Genomic DNA, 10,081 nt, shown 5'->3' with positions numbered 1-10,081 from the left:
CTGTCCTCTTGGAATCCAGTGGAAAGGTTGTCTGTGGTGTTCAGAATCTCAGATTATGTCCAGGATGGAATGCTTGGCTCCTCCCTCTGGGTGGAGCATCTCACAATGGGGTGATGAGTCATGCAGCCAGGCATTGATTAGGCTCATTAACAGAAAGATAGTCCGGGAGCAGGAGGCAAGGAAACACTGCCCCACCTGGTTTCAACAGCTCCTGAGGATGGCAATAGAATACACTGCAACCCAGGACCATCACCACGCCTGTAACAATTCTGTATCACAGTCACCACAGACACTGGTACAGAAACCCACTAGATTTCTGCTTCAAGCATAGGGCAAGCATCTGTCCCGATCAATACAGCTGGGACATCCAATGCAATTCAGGAAAGCCAGGGCACCTCTTCTGTCTCTCAGATGGCAAAATTCCACTTTATTTTGGCTGAAAATAGGTCCTTTTTTCTGCATATGCTGATAGGAGCTATGTTTTTTCTATCCTAATTACCTTTCACTCTAACATGAGCCTAAAAATGATCTGCTGAGGTGTATCTCAAAAAATCCCACGGAACTGTCCTTGTAAATTCAAGCATCAGCACCTGGGAAGAGAGAGAATCTCAAGGCTCCCCATTGAAACGGCTAGTGAAATTTAATAACACCAATGGCAGTCAGATTTATGTAACTTTTATGAAATCAATAGTACTGGACTCTGCAAAATGACTTGAAGAGCAAGACCCCATACAAATGTAATTAAGCACAGATGGCAGCATGCTTTCCATGCTCGTGAATAGCACTGCAAAGCTGTGTTCACTTTAACATTAACAGCAGTTGCCTTGAACTTGCTGTAGCTGATGTGAAAATGCCTCTGTCACAATTCAAGGCTGGTTTTAGTCCAACGGTCACTCATTTAAATAAAACTGGTGTCTGAGGTTCAATACTCTACAGCAAACAGGCAGGAGAGGAGATGGAGCTTGTGACATGAAGTTTCGCATACACATCCAAACCTCATTCAGCTGACTTCTGCCTCATGTTTTCCTCAAAGAAATCAAAAGATTTCTTCGCGGTGCAGGACCACTACCTCTTCACCCCAAAGCAATCGGGCCAACTAAGAGCTTTAGTGGGTTCATGGCACAGGGCACTGAGTGCTGTGCTGAGCACACACCCCTTTGAATAACCCCAGGTCATAGCCTCCTGCAGCTTCATGCAATGGCCTTTTGCTTCTTATGCCCCATGCCACCAGCACTCCCATCCCCTCCACCTGGCATCCTGGCTGACAGGGTCACACATGCAGCAAGGGACAAGAAAACAATCTGGGATTAAGGCCTATGTGAAGTGAGCAGAAGGTGGCAAGATTCCAGTCAGTACACGAAACATAAATGTAGGTGGTTGAGAAATGGATGGGGGGAAAATGGCGATCACACATTTTTTTTTCAGTTTTCCTTAACTGAATGTTTTATTTTCCTGTTGGATAAAAGGCACATGGAGGTAGAGAAGTAGATGTCACAAAACTGTCATCAGGCTGTTTTCCACACTTATTTTCTGAAATTTGAAATGACACTGAATGTTGAAGATTTGAAAAAATAAAAAAAAATCTTCACGGAGTTATCTGTACACCTCTGTCATAATCCTAAAAGGACAGATATTTTTAACAGCCTCAGGATAAAAAACATGTTAGGGGAGTTCAGAAAAGCTCAAGTGCTGCTACCACACAAAAATACTTTTAATCATTAAAGGCATGCCTCTTTAACCTTCTCGGCTGCCTCTGACACATTCCCCAGCTTTGACTAACATCTCGCTCTCCCAGCACGGCGGTCTGTCTGTGCACACAGACCCTGGGATGTCACCTCACGGGCAGCGTGTGCACGGCTAAAGCTGGAACTTGTCGCTCCCTTGCAGAACCAGCCTCGAAAGGCTCTATTCAAGCACAGTTATCTAATGCAGTGGTTTTCAGCTTCCTCAGCTCTGCTAATGCCTTATGTACTATGTCAAAGGGAAACACAAAAGGTAAAGAAAAGTCATTCTAAGATCTCCAAAAGTAAGTTGATGATAAAGGGATCTGTACCACTATTAGGCCTTTTTTAGAGGTACACAAATAGGATTGAAAGCAATGGTAAGGTGCTTCAGTCTGTACAGAGGCATCTGTATTATTCTGCCCTTCTCTAGCTGCTGGCTACTTCACTATAACCAAAGATAGGAGCACCTTACTAAATTAGTCAGGAGTTGTGGAAAATTTGAAGACTATAACTTTTTTTTTTTCCCTAGTCCTAGTCTTCATTCCACTTTATTATATTTGTAACCTCTCTTTTCTTTGGAGCCTTCTCATCTATTTATTGAATCTATTTTCAGTGCTGAACCTATAATTTCCTACTAGTAAAAAGTCTTCTGGAATGGTTTCTTGGTGTGAAAGTATCATTTTGCTTTTACTGTGTTCATGAAAACTGGTAAATCTAAATTGCAGAATATTATGACATCAAACACCAGAAAATCAAACTGATTTTGTATAGGTGAGTTTCTGTCAACCTCCTCACACTATAGCTCACAAAACCCCCAAATGTTCTTACTTTCAAGCTGTTTAGTTTTCGTTTAGTTGGATTTTTTCTCTTTGTTGCCATATTTTCTTTTCCACTCATCAGACCATCCATAGGGTTGGGGGTTTTTTTGTGTTTAAAAGCCTGGTCTTTTTATCATGGTGGTTGTAGTGAAACAATAAACAAACATAATTCTATTACAATTTCATCAATCATCCTACAAGACTGTACAATTCCATTAGCAGGTTAGTTGGATGCTCAGTTTCCTGAAAGTGTGCCTGGATCTCCCACTTCAGTGTAGTGTGTGTGACTGATCCATTTCACACTCTGAATGCCTTGTCTGTTTGGATGATGGGCTTATGGGGGAAGGGAACATCTGCTCTCCACATTTGCATGGAGCTTCATACACTGAAGATCTCTTCTTAGCTGGCCACTACCAGTGGCTATAATCTTCATCATTACTAATAGAAAATAACTTCTTTTAAGATTCAACTTTTGGGATTTTTTGCTTTCAAATTATTAAAGGTAATTGTTCTCTATGAAGATTAGTTTATTTTACAAACATATACATAATATACAGTCTCCAAAGTTTAAATGAAGAGCATAGATAGAGGGGCATGAGAATTAAAAACATTTCTTTAAAAAACATTTCTTTAAAAAAAAGGTATCCAACCTAAGTTATTCTTTTAGAGTTCCTCCTCTTACTATTCAATTACTTCTCTTATAGTTTTTCTGTATGGGGGGATTTATCTGCAAATTTGAGACTACTGCCCTAAATTAGTGGGGATTAGGAACCTTCACAACGGTAAAGTTAGGGCCTAATATACCTTTTACGTGGAACTGCAGTCGAAACATAAATGCACTCATCTCGTTCCTTTTCCTTCCCCTCTAAGAGCTCAGCAGAGTCAGGAGTACTTCTCTTTAAAACTTCTTTCCAGCAAGGTTGTAACAGAACTGCGGTCCCAGAAGATGAAGGATTTTTTTTCTTAGATCTTCCAAGCAACATTCTAGGTTAATAGTGCTGCCTTCACTCTTTCCTCATCATGTACCTGTTTAAAAGGAACAAACATCTTCCAGTATGCCAGCCTGACAGAGCTCAGATGGGGGAAGATCAATATCTTACAGCCTTGGTAAGTGATTGCCTTTATGGCTTCAGTTGCTTTTAGGATTTGCTCCCTCTCATGTATATACGAGAGAGAAGCAATAACAGTGTTGCCTTAGCTGGCTGCTTTTGTGTTTAAAGCAATGATTTCTTGTGCTCATGCGCTGCCATGTTTTCTTGCTGGGATCCTTTGCTAGATTTTACCACAGCACTCCAGTTATCCCAGTTCACAGGGCTGTGAAATAGCCCAAGAAGTACCATGACACGCATTTGACTCATGAATATGCACTCATTCTCACTGACTCTGTGACAATCACATTACATTCTCTGCAGTACTACTGTCAAAGCTGGAGTGTGCCAGGTAGCTCATGTGCTGTCCCCCTCCAGAGGGGCTGGCTGCCACCAGGATGCATGCAGGGGTCTCTGCCGACCCTCCCGCAGCACCTCAGCTTGGTACACCTAAGGGGTCAGCCTTGCTCTTCGAGCAGGGAGAAGGCAGGGGAAGGCTGGCAGTAACAGGTGGATCTTAATCACTGGAGCAGCTTCAAAGGACCATGTCACTCCCCGTGGCATTCCTAGAGAGGGTTCCCACTGCAGCTTCACTTCTGGTCTCTCACTGCCTATTAATACAGTTTCTGGCCCCGGTGCTCCCACCACTCCAAAGGCAAGCTGCCTTCAGTCACTGCTCTGCATCGTGTTCAAGTATGTGCTTAGCCCTTAACACATGCTTTCATCCTGCTGAAGCCAAAGGGCACTGAGCACTGGCTTATAAACCCTCCGGAAGGTGAACAGGGACCTAGCGCCCTGGCAATGCCAAGTAAAAAGCAAATGCAAAGGAAGACTTTCTCTGTCAGTAAACAAAACAAAGCAAGCTGATTTTTAAACCTTTTAGCACGTCTGGGTGTCTTTTCTGCCGCTGATGAAGGATAAACAATGCAATTATTAATTATTGATGATCGCTAATAAGAATGATGATTATCATCACCATCATCCAGCCTTGCCATTCCTGCCACCTCTCTAATCAGTGTGATCTCACTGTTATTATACATAATTGCAATCTTCCAAGTCAGGGTAGGCAAAGAAGCAACCTTGCAGTGTAAATACCAAATACTTGGTATAACAAGAGTGAGAGCTCCCTGGCTTGGAGCACAGCTAAGCGAACACACACGGGCTTCCATTCTTTTTAATTTACCATCTGTTCTGTATGACACAGCCTGTGTCTCTTTAGGGTTTAGTACCCATTTATTATCCAAAAGCCACCTCTGCCTGCTATTAAAATCACGTTGGAGTGATTTAGAGAGGGAATCCGTCCATTTGCCCAAGTGGAAAGATGTGTCATCAGCATAAACCTGAATGCTCTGCCTTTCTGGACTCCAGGGCTGGGAAATGCCTCACCAGCACACGCGCATTCTGTCATCTCCAACCCCTTCCCTCCCCCGGCAGAGTCCATTACCGTGGGCTTGGCATCACATGTCCCCTTCCCTCCTCTTCCCTTGTGTTACACGCACATGCACCACATGCACCACATGCACACACACACACTTTTCCATTGTGCCCTTTTCCTCTCTGTCTGTGTCACAAAAGGGAGAAGTGAGCACCATCCCACTGATACAGCACTTTCTTTTTCATTTTAACTCCAGCCTCCCCAGTCATTACCCTCTGTCTGTCACAGTCTAAGCCAGCACGTTCATTATTCTTCCCTCTCCATTCCCTTTAATCATTCACTCTAATATATACCTGATCACGCAAGCATGCTCCTTACCCCTTTATTTTCTAACATGCACCTTTTTCCCACGTCCTCACACTCAGCCTTACCTCCTTTCCTCATTTCCAGCTCTCATGGTTCTCACCATTATTTAATAAAACACAGCACAGATGAAGATAATTGCCATCACTTCCACAGTCCCTTGGGACATCTCAGAAATCTCCCACAGGTACCCAGGCAAGCATCTCACCCTAATAGTGAATGACTGCTAAACTAAGCAAGAGATTTCCAACACTCTCTGCAAATTGAACCCAACAATGTCCCCTCTATCTCCATAGCTGCCTTCCATGGCTTTAGCCACTTCCAATTAACTGGGCAGCTCAGAGCTGTCCTCAGGGATCCGGGACAGATGGGATCCAGGCTGAACACAAGTTCAGGACAGCAAAACAATTAAATGCAAAGTGGCTTGGCTCCAGAATCCTCGGTCAGAGCTTCTGGGGGACAGGGACCCTGTAGGAGTCTATAGCCATGTCTTGGGGTGACTTGATGTTGTATTCCCTATCGCTGCCCTATGCCCAGAAATTAGTATATATGCCTTTCTATGCCTTTAAACTGAGCCTGAGCAGAGAGAGAGAGAAGAGTGTACTTTTTCAAAGCAGTTTGTTTCCATGTTCCGAGGACACAGAGACAAAACCTCTCTGCTTCTGCAGAGCGAGGGTGGGGAAGCAGCCTACTTGCTTTCCAGCCAGCTGTCAGCCCGTTTTTCAGCTCCTTTTCCTCTGGAGAGTTGAACTTTTGTTTTCCTGGGACTTCATTTTTTCCCTTTTTCTCTGTTGGACTGTTTCAACATCAGAATACATCGGGAGGACTTTCCACCAAGGCCTTGGCCCTGGAGGGGGGCCCACCACCCCGTCCCAGCTCCAAGGAGGGAGAGAGAGAGACTACAGAAGGACTCTGAAATTTTCCTAGGTTTTTCTCTCCACAGTGAGAGGTTTTATTATTTAGCATTATTATTCTTTTCCTGTGTGTTTGTTAAATAAATAGTTTTTATCTCTCACTTTCCTTTGAGGAAAATTCAACTTTTCCCAAACCTGGTGGGGGAGGGGTGATTTGTAACCTGCCTTCTCTCAGAGGATATATGTCTAAATTTGGCCAAACCGGTACAAGCCAGGAGCTCTGTCCCTACTGAGCCGTCAGGTGGGATACAGGTGGCAAAAGTCCCTGCACAGCAGAGAGGGGATAAGGTGGTAGTAGTGCTACTGCACACATCCATCTGTTTGTGCAGATACCAAAGGGAGACTTTTTGTGCACTAGAAGAGTAGGGTCTCAGCTGGTTTGCTGAGACAACAGCCATTTTGTTCTCAGGCTCGCTACAGCAGAGGCTTGTGTGCTACGCGTTCCCATGGAGGGTGGAAGATTAATAGAGCCATTGTCCCAACTTAAAACATTTTAATGAAAACTCTGGCATCACTGATGTGTGTCCTTGCTTGCTGTTATTTTTTCTTACCTAATTTACCTGATAGACTACAGTAGGAGGGGAGAGGAAAGGGGAGAGAAGACAAGGGGATAATGGGTATGTTCTCACCAGAAATTCTGAATTGATTCAAAATTAATTCCTCCTCTCTATTTTGAATCAATACTTCAAAATTGAAATCTCAGTTTTTGTTTTACCCTCACATGCCATTTTTTTTCCCCACACCAGACTAAAATATATGTATGGACTTTAATTTTTTTTTTCCTTTTTTGAAAAATGAACAATAGCCTGAAAATGAAATTACATGTTATGACTTTCTGGTTTTTCTTTAAGAAATGGTGATTTGAAATGCTAGTTACAATCTAGTATTTTTCTGGATGGAGTGAGCACCTGATTTCTAGAGGTTTGACAGGCCATTTATCCCCATGATGTGGCAAGAGGACAGGAGGCATCCCAGACACTATGCTTACATTGGCTTCCCTCAGACAGCAGTAGAACTGCATAAGCTGAGAAAGCAGGAAACAGTGTCATGAGATGAGTAAGGGCGCGGTCTGATTTTGGTATTATGAGTTCTGGAGCTATTGGAAGAAGAGTGCAGTGGGAAAAGCATATCCCCCTTACCTGTCTTACCTCTCCCCATTGGCCCATGCCAGTTCTGTCAGGTTTATCCAGACAGAGCACACCTCAGCCTGAAAGAAAAGCAGGATGCCAGGGTGTGCTCTTCTATTTGTCCCCACAGGGCCCCTGGGCTGCAGGCAAAAGGGGCTGGAAAAGTCTGACTGACTGCTTCAGAGGAGGACCAGCTGATGCGCTGTCACTCTGGGCGGTGAAACACCTCTGCATTCACCGTGCTCTGGCCAGTCTGACAGCATCTCTCACCATCATCATCTGGGCACAGCAACCAGTCCAGCCCCATATCTCCATCCAAGCAGGAGCTGGCAGATCAGCACTGAACGGGGGAGTAGTGAGGGGCTGGTGTGGGAAGCCTGAGCTGGAGGAGATGGGTGGGCTGCAGGGCAGGAGGGGCCACTGGCAAGATGATGAGGGAAGCCTCAGGCTGAGAGGGCCAGAAGTTAATGCAAGTTGGTAATGTGGTGCATTAGTAGAGATGTGTGCATAGGGAAAGCCATAGAGAGCTAAGTTTAGCTCTAGTCAACACCATCAGTCTTTCACTTTCATGAGCACTAAAATTGACTGAAATTCAAAATATGTATTTTAAAAAATGGTAAAGGAAAAGAAAATGTCCGGTTCCTGTAAGATGATCAATAACAGCCAGTGCTAGAGATGACTTTTTCAGCCACAGAGAAACAACTGTTATTGTTGAATTGCTTGGGAACTTTGCCAGTGGACAAAGATAAACCAATAATGTCAAAGAGAGGAGGGGTGAGATTGCTGAAACCTTAGCTACAGTAAGAGGGTTGATGGAAACACTTTCAAGGGGCATGTGGCAGGCCTCACAGAAAGCAATCAGCTGCAACCAGGCACCAGGAAAAGCAAGGGCTGGGAGGCCACACACCTATGCCACCTCCACACCACTGCTGCTGCAGCTGCCGCAGAAGGCGGTGTTGGATGCTGCATCAACCTGCTTCAGGAGCTGTAACCATGGCATGTGAGTAAACAGGGGATATGGGCTCTTGAAGGACTCTCCACACAACACTTTTTTGCCCTGCACTACTACTTGACTTCTCCTGCTCCCTTAGAGGTGTGAAGCCCAGAAGTGTTGGGCAGGAGCAGGAGGCAACCATGGAGCAGTCCTGTGACCTCAGGAGCAAGCTCATTCTCTGGTACCAGAACTGCCTCAGACATGCAACACTTAACACTGTGAAGAAGCCTCTACCAAGGCTTTATTTCTGCAGCTGTGTCCCCTGTCCCCTGTGGCTCTGCAGCCATCCCTTGCAAGCCTAGGACTCACCCAGAGCCTACAGACATGGTGGACCTCCCCACCACACAACATCACACCAGGAGCACCTCTCTCTGCCTGCCCTTACAAGGGCTCTTCCAGGACAGTGGAAGCAGTTGCTAGGTTGCTGACTGTAATAGTTTTGGCTGTGAAGGTCTCCAGGGAAAACCAGAGCAGTCACAGGGTCATAGTTCCCTGAGGTTTTGCCGTTTCATCCTGGACAAATAGTAAATCTCATTCCCCAAAATAAAATCCTTTGTATGTTGCGAAGCACTGAGCCAAGGGCTGTTTCTCACAAGACCCTGTTATTCCTATGACACCAGCCACATGACACCAAGGCACAAATTTGGGCCATGGTGTCTATTGACAATAGATGGAAAGGCCCTGGGCAGACCCCAATTTGTACTTGTGAGAGATAGCCTGTTCTGACTAATCTTGACCTTTTAAAAATTTCCAAATACTCACTTCCATTACCACAGAAAAATCACTGTACATTCTGGGTTTTGTGTGTTTTGTTCAAAATTTCCCAGAATTCAAGGGCTGACAGAACAAACCCAAGCACAGCCAGTTCTTTGTGTGATACTACAGGGTGGGGTGCAGCTGAGTCAGGGTATGCCAGAGAAACTTGCTGATGGGTGCAGTACCAGCCAAAGCAAGAGCCAAATCCAAAACACAGGGGTCCTGATTTTCAGGGCTGTCTTATGACTGCAAAATGATGTTTCCTAGCAGTTCATGCTCCTGGCAGCTGTTGGGTAATCATCCCTCCCTCACTGTCATATGCTTTTGGTACATCACTGTGACATAGAATCATAGAAGGGTTTGGGTTGGAGAGGACTTTAAAGATCATCTAGTTACACCCCATTGCCATGGTCAGGGACACCTTCCACTATAACAGGTTTCTCCAGACAACCTGGCCTTGAACACTTCCAGGGATAGGGCATCCACAGCTTCTCTGGGCAACATGTGTCTCACCACCCTCACAGTAAAGAATTGCTTTCTAATATCTAATTGAAATCTACTGTCTTCCAGTGTAAAGCCATTCCCCCTTGTCCTAGCACAGGATCACTGGCTGCTTGACAAAGGCAGTTAGTGTTTTGTCCCATGTTGTGGAATGGGAAACTGAGGCACAGAGGAAAGCAAGGTGACTTACTTGAGGTTATTCAGGAGACCAGTGGGAAATCTGGATCTAAAACCATGAATTTCCAAGAGCTCAAGGTCTTTCAAGTCTTGGGGTCAGCAAACATTCAGTTCTGAATACAGACACCTGTTGCTAGGTTTATGAATGGGGAGGGAGGGATGTCCTCTGCAGTATTTTGGACTCTGCAGCCCACAGTGATTTGGGCCTTTTGGAGGTTGCAGCTTCATCACTGTCAAGAAGAAG

This window comes from Corvus cornix, chromosome 1 (genome assembly GCF_000738735.6).
Source record: "Corvus cornix cornix isolate S_Up_H32 chromosome 1, ASM73873v5, whole genome shotgun sequence".
NCBI classification, from domain to species: Eukaryota; Metazoa; Chordata; class Aves; order Passeriformes; family Corvidae; genus Corvus; species Corvus cornix.
The sequence above is the reverse complement of the archived record's forward strand: the minus strand, read 5'-3'. Positions refer to the sequence as shown.